Raw genomic sequence first — 14,067 nt, 5'->3', positions numbered from 1 at the left:
TACATATATTTGTGCTCAAAAGTTTACATACCCCGGCAGAATTTTTGCTTTCTTGGAATGTATGTGTATATATATATATATATATATATGTGTGTATATATATATATATGCGTATATATATACGTATATATATATATATATGTGTGTGTGTGTGTGTGTGTGTGTGTGTGTGTGTGTGTGTGTGTGTGTGTGTGTGTGTGTGTGTGTGTGTGTGTGTGTGTGTGTGTGTGTGTGTGTGTATATATATATGTGTATGTATGTATGTGTATATAATATAATCGTAGAAGCGTGTCTCTGTCCGAAGCCTTGATAGACTGCGCATACGTGACGCACAGTCTGGCTCCAGACAGAAGCACGCATCCAGCCGTTACAAGTAAGAGGAGGTGTATGGCGCCGGAGATCGCGCGGTATGCGTAGACACTGAACGCTTACCGCGGATCTCCGGCGCCATACTTACCTGACCGGTCGGAGCGTTGCCGCGGCGCCTCTCTTCGCTGGATACCGGGAGGGGCGGAGTGAAGGCGTCGGACCGGCGCGTGCGCATTGCGCTATCCGGCGCCATTTTACTGAAGACACATTTGCAGTGTGTCTTCAGCAAAATGTCGCCGGACAGCGCGGTGATCCAGCGCCGCACTCCTCCCCCAGCCTCCGGCAGAAGAGGACGCAGCAGCGCTGGAGCACAGAGAAGAAAGGTGAGTATAACTGTTTATTTTTTTTTGTATGTGTGTACATTGTGAAAGGGATGAGGGGGCCACACATACCAGGATTGGGGTAAGGGGTACCACACATACCGGGATTGGGGGTGAGGGGTACCACGCATAACAGGATTGTCAGGTGAGGGGTACCACGCATACCGGGATTGGGGGTGAGGGGTACCACGCATACCAGGATTGGGGGTGAGGGGTACCACACATACCGGGATTGGGGGTGAGGGGTACCACACATAACAGGATTGTGGGGTGAGGGGTACCACGTATACCAGGATTGGGGGCGAGTGGTACCACACATACCGGGATTGGGGGTGAGGGGTACCACGCATACCGGGATTGGGGATGAGGGGTGCCACGCATACCGGGATTGGGGATGAGGGGTGCCACGCATACCGGGATTGGGGGGATGAGAGGTGCCACGCATACCGGGATTGGGGGGGGGATGAGGGCTGCCACGCATACCGGGATTGGGGGGGGGTGAGGGGTGCCACGCATACCGGGATTGGGGGGGGGTGAGGGGTGCCACGCATACCGGGATTGGGGGGATGAGGGTTGCCACGCACACCGGGATTGGGGGGATGAGGGGGGCCACGCACACCGGGATTCGGATGAGGGGGGCCATGCACACCAGGATGAGGCATACCATGCATACCAGGATAGGGATGAGGTATGGGGTACCACGCATACCAGGATTGTGGTGAGGGGTACCACACATACCAGGATTGGGGTGAGGGGTACCACACATACCAGGATTGGGGTGAGGGGTACCACACATACCAGGATTGGGGTGAGGGGTACCACACATACCAGTATAGGATGGTGGGGACAGGATGGGGGCAGCACAAATACCAGGAGGGCGGCAGCACATACCAGCATGAGAGACCATATGCCAATAAAAATGCTCGCCACCCGGGCGTAGAACGGGTGGTTCAATAGTATATATATATGTGTGTATATATATACATATATGTATGTGTATGTATATATATATATATGTATGTGTATATATATATATATATATATATATATATATATATATATATATATATATATATATATATATATATATATATATACACACATATATATGTATGTGTATATATATATATATACATACATACATACATACACATACATATTTACACATACAGTACAGACCAAAACTTTGGACACACCTCATTTAAAGATTTTTCTGTATTTTCATGACTATGAAAATTGTACATTCACACTGAAGGCATCAAAACTATGAATTAACACATGTGGAATTATATCCTTAACAAAAAAGTGTGAAACAACTGAAAATGTCTTATATTCTAGGTTCTTCAAAGTAGCCACCTTTTGCTTTGATGACTGCTTTGCACACTCTTGGCATTCTCTTGATGAGATTCAAGAGGTAGTCACCGGAAATGGTTTTCACTTCACAGGTGTGCCCTGTCAGGTTTAATAAGTGGGATTTCTTGCCTTATAAATGGGGTTTGGACCATCAGGTGTGTTGTGCAGAAGTCTGATGGATTCACAGCTGATAGTCCTACTGAATAAACTGTTAGAATTTGTATTATGGCAAGAAAAAAGCAGCTAAGTAAAGAAAAACGAGTGGCCATCATTACTTTAAGAAATTAAGGTCAGTCAGTCCGAAAAATTGGGCAAACTTTGAATGTGTCCCCAAGTGCAGTTGCAAAAACCATCAAGCGCTACAAAGAAACTGGCTCACATGAGGACCGCCCCAAGAAAGGAAGACCAAGAGTCACCTCTGCTTCTGAGGATAAGTTTATCCGAGTCACCAGCCTCAGAAATGGCAGGTTAACAGCAGCTCAGATTAGAGACCAGGTCAATGCCACACAGAGTTCTAGCAGCAGACACACCTCTACAACAACTGTTAAGAGGAGACTTTGTGCAGCAGGCCACTGCTAAGGACAGGCAACAAGCAGAAGAGACAAGTTTGGTCTAAAGAACACAAGGAATGAACATTAGACCAGTGGAAATCTGTGCTTTGGTCTGATGAGTCCAAATTTGAGATCTTTGGTTCCAACCACCGTGTCTTTGTGCAACGCAGAAAAGGTGAACGGATGGACTCTACATGCCTGGTTCCCACCGTGAAGCATGGAGGAGGAGGTGTGACAGTGTGGGGGTGCTTTGCTGGTGACACTGTTGGGGATTTATTTAAAATTGAAGGCATACTGAACCAGCATGGCTACCACAGCATCTTGCAGCGGCATGCTATTCCATCCGGTTTGCGTTTAGTTGGACCATCATTTATTTTTCAACAGGACAATGACCCCAAACACACCTCCAGGCTGTGTAAGGGCTATTTGACCAAGAAGAAGAGTGATGGGCTGCTACGCCAGATGACCTGGCCTCCACAGTCACCAGACCTGAACCCAATTGAGATGGTTTGGGGTGAGCTGGACCGCAAAGTGAAGGCAAAAGGGCCAACAAGTGCTAAGCATCTCTGGGAACTCCTTCAAGATTGTTGGAAGACCATTTCCAGTGACTACCTCTTGAAGCTCATCAAGAGTGTGCAAAGCAGTCATCAAAGCAAAAGGTGGCTACTTTGAAGAACCTAGAATATAAGACATATTTTCAGTTGTTTCACACTTTTTTGTTAACTATGTAATTCCACATGTGTTAATTCATAGTTTTGATGCCTTTAGTGTGAATGTACAATTTTCATAGTCATGAAAATACAGAAAAATCTTTAAATGAAAAGGTGTACTGTATATATACATACATTATATATATATATATATATATATATATATAAACACATACATGTATATACACATACACACACATATACAGTGCCTACAAGTAGTATTCAACCCCCTGCAGATTTAGCTGGTTTGATAAGATGCAAATAAGTTAGAGCCTTCAAACTGCAAACGAGAGTAGGTTTTATGAACAGAAGCATAAATCTTACAAACCAAAAAGTTATGTTGCTCAGTTGAATTTTATTAAATTTTAAACATAAAAGTGTGGGTCAATTATTATTCAACCCCTATGTTTAATATTTTGTGGAATGACCCTTGTTTGCAATTACAGCTAATAATCGTCTTTTCTAAGACCTGATCAGGCCGGCACAGGTCTGTGGAGTTATCTTGGCCCACTCCTCCATGTAGATCTTCTCCAAGTTATCTAGGTTCTTTGGGTGTCTCATGTGGACTTTATTCTTGAGCTCCTTCCACAAGTTTTCAATTGGGTTAAGGTCAGGAGACTGACTAGGCCACTCCAACACCTTGACTTTTTCCCTCTTGAACCAGGCCTTGGTTTTCTTGGCTGTGTGCTTTGGGTCGTTGTCTTGTTGGAAGATGAAATTACGACCCATCTTAAGATCCTTGATGGAGGAGCGGAGGTTCTTGGCCAAAATCTCCAGGTAGGCCGTGCTATCCATCTTCCCATGGATGCGGACCAGATGGCCAGGCCCCTTGGCTGAGAAACAGCCCCACAGCATGATGCTGCCACCACCATGCTTGACTGTACGGATGGTATTCTTGGGGTCGTATGCAGTGCCATCCAGTCTCCAAACGTCACGTGTGTGGTTGGCACCAAAGATCTCGATCTTGGTCTCATCAGACCATAGAACCTTGAACCAGTCTGTCTCAGAGTCCTCCAAGTGATCATGAGCAAACTGTAGACGAGCCTTGACATGACGCTTTGAAAGTAAAGGTACCTTACGGGCTCGTCTGGAACGGAGACCATTGCGGTGGAGTACGTTACTTATGGTATTGACTGAAACCAATGTCCCCACTGCCATGAGATCTTCCCGGAGCTCCTTCCTTGTTGTCCTTGGGTTAGCCTTGACTCTTCGGACAAGCCTGGCCTCGGCACGGGAGGACACTTTCAAAGGCTGTCCAGGCCGTGGAAGGCTAACAGTAGTTCCATAAGCCTTCCACTTATGGATGATGCTCCCAACAGTGGAGACAGGTAGGCCCAACTCCTTGGAAAGGGTTTTGTACCCCTTGCCAGCCTTGTGACCCTCCATGATCTTGTCTCTGATGGCTTTGGAATGCTCCTTTGTCTTTCCCATGTTGACCATGTCTGAGTGCTGTTCACAAGTTTGGGGAGGGTCTTAAATAGTCAGAAAAGGCTGGCAAAAGAGATCTTTAATCCACACATGTGAAGCTCATTATTCTTGGTGCCTGAACTACTTCTTAATACTTTAGGGGGACCAAACAGAATTCTTGTGGTTTGAGGGGTTGAATAATAAATGACACTCTGAATTAACTTTTAACGTTTAAAAAAAAAAAAAAAAAATTTGCTGCAGTGCATTTCCCACTTCCAGGCTGATCTACAGTACAAATGTCACAATGCCAAGTTAATTCCGCATGTGTCAACCAGCTAAATCTGCAGGGGGTTGAATACTACTTGTAGGCACTGTATATATATATATATATATATATATATATATATATATATATATATATATATATATATATATATATATATATATATATATATATACACACACACACACACACATACATACACACATATATATACACACACATATATATACTCACATATATATATATATATATATATATATATATATATATATATATATATATATATATATATATACACATACATACATACATACATACATACACAATCCTTTTTTGGGACATATTTACTGGTATGGCAGATACATCGATGACCAACTTTTCATATGGTCTGGCGATGCATCTGACATACCTGAGTTCATAGATTTTTTGAATATTAATCATTGCAACCTTACCTTTACATATTGTAGCGTCGGCGTCCCTGCCCTCTGCTAGGCAGGGACGCTGTTCCCCTCACCTCTCTGCTCCGAGCCCGGCGTCCCCCTCCCGCTCTGCTGGCAGCGCGCGCTCCTTCCCGGCCACTGTGCTTAGGGCGCGCGCGCGCTCCCTCCCTCTTAAAGGGGCCGCGCGCGCCGTCCTAAGGAGTCCCCGGCCAATGGCCGGAGGACTTCACCATATATAAGGCACCTCCTCCAAAATGGAGGTGCCCGAGCAATGTTGTTGCACTGTTCACTACTCTGCTTCAGCCCTCAGGTCCCGTTGCCAGTTACCTGCCAGTTACCTGCCTGATTCCTGCCAGAGTCCTGCCAGTTTGCTGTCTGTTTCCTGCCTGATATTCCTGCTACCTGCTTGCTAGCCTGAGGCCCGACGGTCTGCCTTCCTACTCCTGTCAGTCTGTCTATGGACCAGCTTGCCCGCTCACCTGGGAGCGCTCCTCTGCTACCTGCCTGCTAGCCTACCTGGATCCGCCGTCACTTGCTGTGACCACCTGCTATTCCAGAGACTCTTGCCCGCTCACCTGGGAGCGCTCCTCTGCTACCTGCCTGCTAGCCTACCTGGAGGCTCCGCCGTCACGTGCTGTGACTACCTGCTATTCCAGAGACTCTTGCCCGCTCACCTGGGAGCGCTCCTCCGCTACCTGCCTGCTTGCCTACCTGGAGGCTCCGCCGTCACGTGCTGTGACCACCTGCTATTCCAGAGACTCTTGCCCGCTCACCTGGGAGCGCTCCTCCGCTACCTGCCTGCCTGCCTACCTGGAGGCTCTGCCGTCACGTGCTGTGACCACCTGTTTTTCCAGAGACTCTCGCCTGCTCACCTGGGAGCACTCATCTGTCATCCGCCTGCTAGCCTACCTGGAGGCTCAGCCGTCACAGGTCGTACCTACCCTATACTCAGAGACTGTCCCGGTCACTTGCTGTGACCTCCTGCCCGTTCACCCAGAGACTGCCCCGGTCACTTGCTGTGACCTCCTGCCCGTTCACCCAGAGACTGCCCCAGTCACTTGCTGTGACCTCCTGCCCGTTTACCCAGAGACTGTCCCGGTCACTTGCCGTGACCTCCTGCCCGTTCACCCAGAGACTGTCCCGGTCACTTGCCGTGACCTCCTGCCCGTTCACCCAGAGACTGTCCCGGTCACCTGCTGTGACTGCCTGCCCGTCTTCCCTGGTCGCCACCCGCTCCCTTACAAGGACCGCCCCCTTGTATAGTAGCTCAGAGGTTCCGCCTACCAGACCCGTTACACATATCAGCATCAAAAAAATAATATTTCGTTTTTGGATCTAAATTTGTGTGGCATTTCTAACAAAAACATTGCCACTAGTACCCATTGTAAACCTCTTTCTGGCAATACTATTCTGCATGCCAGCAGCAGTCACCCACTTCACACAATAAAAGCTGTGCCAGTGGGTGAATTCACACGTATAGCTAGAAATTGTAATAATGCACAAATATTAGCTGGTGAATTATCTTGCTCCAAAACTAACTTTATTCGACGTGGTTATCCAAATAGGATTTTGAATACAGCTCAACATATTGTCAGTGGGAATAACTCAGATACTAACACAAATGCCGTACGTGCAACCACATGATTCCTGTAAAAGAGTTTTTTAACTTCTCTTACACCAAATCATTCTTTATTAAGACGTATATTAATTGTAATACTACAGGAGTGGTTTACATTATATTATGTAAGGAGTGCAAATTGATCTATGTGGGATGTACCACCAGGAGATTAAAAGACCGTATTTCTGAACATTTGACTGACATTTTTTCTCTTTGTAGTAGTAATCGGAATGTTTCACATGCTTCTAAACATTTTATTGAACGACATCAGAGAAGCACCCGTGCTTTACAAGTGATTGGTATTGAACGACTCAAGCACACACAAAGAGGGGGTGATCGCAGACGACATCTTCTTACCAGAGAAGCATTTTGGATTTATTCTCTGGATTCGCGATATCCTAATGGTCTCAATGCACGTCGGGAGATTATGTATCATTATACCTAAGTGAACCTTCTTTTTATTTCATATATTTGTATGTTTTGATTTTTTGTATGTTTCTACATATATATATCTCTTTTGGAAAATATTTTTTTCTTTTTCTGGAATGCTTAAATATCCAATCTTGCACTGTGTTTTTTTTTTCTTTTTTTTTTCTTTCTCCTTCTGTGTTCTTAATTAGCTTATTATCTTTCATGTGTGACTAGATCCAATGCTCACATGACTCAGACCTGCTTTTCTGATGAGCAGCCCAGTATATATATACTCTGCCTGTCTAGCAGTTCATCAGCTTTGACAAAGAGCATAGTGTCATGCTCGAAATGCGTAGCTGGATCCTATGATGTGATTTATCCATTGAATTTTTATCTTATTACCTGAACTGATCTGAACTATTTTTCTATCAATAAAAAAAAAAAATATTTGGGAAATTTTTTCCTGAAAGCCAGTTTTTTCTTACATTTATACTTAACCCAAGGTTGCCCTCCCGGACAGGTTTTCAGGAGGTAGGGACAAGTTTTTTGTATTAAACCCCTTTAAAGCCCATGACGTACTAATACGCGTCTGTGCCCTGGGACTTAAGAGCCTGACCTGTATTAGTACGTCATCGCGATCGCGCGCGCACACAGGCTGTGCGGCGCGATCGCCGCCGGGTGTCAGCTGATTGTCACAGCTGACACCCGGTACTATGTGCAGGGAGGGGTCCCGCACCGCTCCCGGCACATTAACCCCCGCAATGAATGCTGCAATCGAAGTCGATCGCAGCATTGCGGTGGCTAAGGGGAGGTGATCGGTATACTCACCTCCTCTTCCGGCCTCCAGCGCTGTCTGCCGCGGCTTCCAGGGTGTTGCCATGATGACCCGATGTCGTCATGACAACATCCGGGTCACCAGACAGCAGGAAGATTGTTTGGTCATGCGCAGTGCATGACCAAACAATCTTCTCACTGTGCAGCGCTGACTGCCTGCATAGCATAGGGATGGTGCTCCATCCCTATGCTATGCAGGCGATCAGAATAAAAAAAGTGAAAGTCCCACAGTGGGACAAAATAGAAAAGTAAAAAAACTCTCAGAAAGTGAAAAAAAAAAATTGTAAAAATATAAAAAAAAAAAAATAATAATCCACCAAAAATAAAAATATAATGTAATGTACCCATCAATAACTATTATTATGAAAAAAAAAACAAACAATAAAAGTACACATATTTGGTATCGCCGCGTCCGTAACGACCTGACCTATAAAACTGTCCCACTAGTTAACCCCTTCAGTGAACACTGCAAAAAAACAAACAAAAAACAATGCTTTATCATCATACCGCCAAACAAAAAATGGAACAACACGCGATTAAAAAGACGAATATAAATAAAAATGGTACCGCTGAAAATATCATCTTGTCCCGCAAAAAAACAAGCCGCCATACAGCTCCATCATCCGAAAAATGAAAAAGTTATAGCTCTCAGAATAAAGCGATGCAAAAAAACATTTTTTTCTATAAAATAGCTTTTATTGTGTAAAAGAGCCAAAACATAGAAAAACGATATAAATGTGGTACCGCTGTAAACGTACTGACCAGAAGAATAAAGCTACCTTATCAATTTTACCACACGCGGAGTAGAATAAAAAAAACAAAAAAAAAAACACAATTCCTGAATTGTTGGTTTTTGTTTATTCTGCCTCCCAAAAGTTGTAATAGAAAGCGATCAAAAAATGTCACGTGCCTGAAAATGGCACCAATTAAAACATCAACTCATCCCGCAAAAAACAAGCCATCACATGACTCTGTCGGCCAAAATATGGAAAAATTATAGCTCTCAAAATATGGCGATGCAAAAACTAGATTTTACAAAATGTGTCTCTTAGTGTGTGACAGCTGTCAGTCATAAAAACCCGATATGATTCAGGTACCTCTGAAGTCACACCGACCCGAAGAATAAGGTCGTCTAATCACTTATACCGCACTAGGAACGGCGTAAAAAATTAACGCTATGGCTGGGGTAGGGTTAGGGTTGGGGTTGTTTTTTTTTTTCAAAATTAAAAAAAAAAAAAAAAAAAGATGACGATATGGCAAATAGTGTTGAACGCAAGTGTTGAACGCAACTACTTGAGTTTGCATCGGGCGTTCGGGCATGCATTGATTATCGCGGGTGCTCGAGTCTCCGCCCCATATGCTTCGCGGCCAAAAAAACCTCGCGGGGATTGCCTGCCATGCACGAGCGATCCCCGCATGTTTTTTTGGGGTGTCTAAAAACCGTGAAACATGCGGGCGGGGACTCGAGCTTTTCACTTGAGCACCCATGATACACGGTGCATACCTGAGTACCCGATGCAAACTCAAGTAGCGAGCACTTGCGCTCAAGACTAATGACAACTTATTCAATATGATGACCTAATGTCATCAAATTCTGTGTCGTACCTCTGGGTTCAAAATGTTCACTATACCCCTTGAAAAAATCCTTGAGGGGTGTAGTTTCCAAAATGGGGTCACTTGTGGGGGGTTTCTACTATTTAGGCACATCAGGGGCTCTCAAAAACGCGACATGGCGTCCGCTCTCGATTCCAGCCGATTTTGCGTTCAAAAAGTCACACAGTGCTCCTTCCCTTCTGAACTCTGCCGTGCGCCCAAACACTGTATTTTCCCCACATATGGGGTATTGGCGTACTCAGGAGAAATTGCACAACAGTTTTTGGGGTCCATTTTCTTCTCCTACCCTTGTGAAAATAAAAAAATTGGGGCTAAAACATCATTTTTGTGGAAAAAGTTTGATTTTTTTATTTTCACGGCTCCATATTATAAACTTCTGTAAAGGACTTGGGGGTTGAAGGTGCTCACCACACATCTAGATAAGTTTCCTGAGGGGTCTAGTTTCCAAAATGGTGTCACTTGTGGGGGGTTTCCACTGTTTAGGCACATCAGGGGCACATCCGATAATTATTCAAGCAAATTTTACAATCAAAAAGTCAAATGGCGCTCCTTCCCTTCCGAACCCTGCCACGCGCCCAAACAGTGGTTTTCCCCCACATATGGGGTATCTGCTTACTCAGGAGAAATTGCACAACAAACTGCATAGTGCAATTTCTCCTGTTACCCTTATGAAAATGCAAAAGTGGGGGCAGAAAAACATTTTTGTGGGAAAAATGTGAACATTTTATTTTTACGGCTCAATGTTATAAATTTATGTGAAGCACCTGTGGGTTCAAGGTGCTCACCACACATCTAGATAAGTTCCCTGAGGGGTCTAGTTTCCAAAATGGTGTCACTTGTGGGGGGTTTCCACTGTTTAGGCACATCAGGGGCTCCCCAAATGCAACATGGCGTCCACTAGTTATTCAAGCAAATTTTACATTCAAAAAGTCAAATTGGCGCTCCTTCCCTTCCGAACCCTGCCGTGCGCTCAAACAGTGGTTTTCTCCCACATATGGGGTATCTGCTTACTCAGGAGAAATTGCACAACAAATTTTGGGGTCCATTTTTTCCTGTTACCCCTGCGAACATAAAAAAAATGGGGTCTAAAGTAACATTTTTGTGAAAAAAGTTAAATGTTCATTTTTTTTCTTCCACATTCCAAAAATTCCTGTGAAGCACCTGAAGGGTTAATAAAGTTCTTGAATGTGGTTTTGAGCACCTTGACGGGTGCAGTTTTTAGAATGGTGTCACTTTTGGTTATTTTCTGTCATAAAGACCCCTCAAAGTGACTTTAAATATGATGTGGTCCCTAAAAAAAATGGTTTTGTAAATTTTGTTGGAAAAATGAGAATTCACTGGTCAACTTTTAACCCTTATAACTCCCCAATAAAAAAAAATTTTGGTTCCAAAATTGAGCTGATGTAAAGTAGACATGTGGGAAAGGTTATTTATTAACTATTTTGTGTGACCTCTCTCTCTGATTTAAGGGCATAAAAATTAAAATTTTGAAAATTGCAAAATTGTCAAAATTTTCGCCAAATTTCCGTTTTTTTCACAAATAACCGCAAGTGATATCGAAGAAATTTTACCACTATCATGAAGTACAAAATGTCACGAAAAAACAAGCTCAGAATCAGGGGGATCCGTTGAAGCGTTCCAGAGTAATTACCTCATAAAGTGACAATGGTCAGAATTGTAAAAATTGGCCTGGTCATTAACGTGCAAACCACCTTGGGTTGTAAAGGGGTTAAGGAGGCATGCAAATTGTATTTCAAACTTCGTCCTTACTCCTCCGGTAATGAGGAGCAACTGCTTGGTATTGTGATCTCTCTACTGCAAGGAGTTCCTCAGTCATGGGCGTTTTCATTCCCGAAGGACTTGGTTGGTTTCCAGTCTGTGGAGGGGTTTTTCGGAGCTCTGGCCCTCATCTATGATGACCCTGACTGAGTCGCCTTGTCTGAGTCTAGACTATGTTGTCTTCAAAAGGGAATCGGTCAGTGGAAACGTAGAGTTCGGAATTCCGTAGATGGACGACGGAATCCAAATGGAATGACTCAGCCCTTAGAAGTCCATTTTGTGAGGAGCTTACTGAAAGGTTGAAAGATGCCTTGGCAATATATGAAACCCCTCAGTCCTTGGAGGCTGCCATGTCTTTGGCCATATATCTTGTTAGACATCTTTGGGACAGACGGGTGAGACCACCTTTTCCAGTGCCTTCTTGTCGGGGTTGTGTACCTCTGCCAAGGGAGCGGTTTGGGGGTGAACCAGTAGTGGGGGAGGTGGAGGAACCCATGCAGTTAGGGGGTGTCTCTACATCATACATCTCAGTGATTCGCAAGAAAAAAAGTGTATGTTTTTTGTGTGGGAAAAAGGGAAATTTTGTTGGGACCTGTCCTTCGATTCCTAATCAAAAGGAGACTCGATTAACTCTTGGAGTCTGGAGTTTGATAAACAAGGGGTGCATTTGTGGCCAAACTGCAGTTCCCACTTTGTCCTGACAGCTGAGGTGGTGCTGGAGAGCAAAACCGAGAAAATTTCTGTGTTTGTTGACAATGGAGCCGGAGTCAGCATGGTTGATGCTGAGTTTGTGAAAACTCATGGTCTTGCTTGCTGTGCTTTAGATGAAACGATTTCCATCTTTGCCATTGACTTGGTGCCACTTGCAAAGAAAGCATTTACTCAGATTGTACAAAATGTAAAACTGAGGGTGAGGTCAGTTCATTGAGAAATAATTCCTTGCTATGTTTTGGACAATCTTCCCACACCGATTGTCTTGGGTATACCTTGGCTTGTTAAACATAATCCGCTGGTGGATTGGCAAACCAGGGAGATTATTAAATGGGGAGATTACTGCCATGAGAACGGTTTAGAAATTTCCCTTGCTACTGTCTCCACGGAAATTTTACCTGTTTTCTGTCAGGTTTTGAGGATGTTTTTTCTGAGAGAGGGTGTCAGGATTTGCCTCCTCATCATGCTTAGGACTGTCCTATTAACCTGATGCCCAGAGCTAAACTACCGAAGCTTAGACTGTATAATCTTTCTGGCCCTAAGAGACAAGCCATGAAGGATTTCATTGCAGAAAGTCTGGAGAAGGGACATATCAGACCCTCATCTTTGCCCGTGGCAGCAGTGATCTTCTTTGTGAATAAAAAAAGATGCCGGTCTAAGTCCCTGTTTAGATTTCCGGGAATTAAATGAAATCACCATCCGTGATCCATAACCTCTTCCTCTGATTCCTTATTTGTTCAGCCAGGTTGTGGGAGCTAAGGTATTTTCCAAGTTGGATTTAAGTGGAGCCTACAACCTGGTTAGAATCACAGAAGGAGACAAATGGAAAACAGCGTTCAATACCCCGTAAGGACATTTCGAGAGTCTGGTTATGCCTTTTGGTTTGACCAATGCAGCTGCGGTATTCCAGCATTTCATAAACGATATTTTCCATCATTTCGTGGGGAGGTTTGTGGTGGTCTATCTGGACGATATTTTGGTTTACTCACCTGATTTTGAGACTCATCGGGGCATGTTAAGCAGGTGCTCCAGATATTAAGGGATAACAAACTTTATGCCAAACTAGAAAAATGTGTTTTCGCTGTTCAAGAGGTGCAGTTTTTGGGGTACTTGTTGTCATCTTCGGGTTTTCGGATGGATCCGGAGAAGATCCATACAGTCCTTGACTGGGAACGTCCCGAGAACCTGAAGGCTCTACAACGTTTTCTGGGTTTTAGTAATTTTTATCGGAAATTCATCCAAAATTTCTCTGTTATTATGAAACCCCTTAGTGACATGACTAAGAAGGGGTATGATTTTTCCAAATGGTCGGATGCTTCCCGCCAGGCTTTTTCTTTCTCAAAGAATCATTTTGCCACTGCAGCTATTCTCAGTCAACCCGATGTTTCTCAACGCTTGGTTGTGGAGGTTGATGCGTCGGATGTCGGGGTTGGGGCGGTGTTGTCTTAAGGTTTGTCCCCTGGTAAATGGCGTCCATGCGCCTTATTTTCTTAAAAAAAGAACTGAGAGAAATTATGACGTGGGTAATAGGGAACTTTTGGCGATCAAATTGGCGTTCGAGGAATGGCGACATAGGATGGAAGGCCCCCTCCAACCAATTACTGTTATTACTGACCATAAGAACCTGTCATATCTTCAGTCAGCTAAATGTCTCAACCCTAGGCAAG

The sequence above is a fragment of the Phyllobates terribilis genome, unplaced genomic scaffold (genome assembly GCF_046119375.1).
Source record: "Phyllobates terribilis strain yellow unplaced genomic scaffold, ASM4611937v1 Scaffold_2__4_contigs__length_985480577, whole genome shotgun sequence".
Lineage (NCBI taxonomy): Eukaryota > Metazoa > Chordata > Amphibia > Anura > Dendrobatidae > Phyllobates > Phyllobates terribilis.
This window is presented reverse-complemented; position numbering follows the sequence as displayed.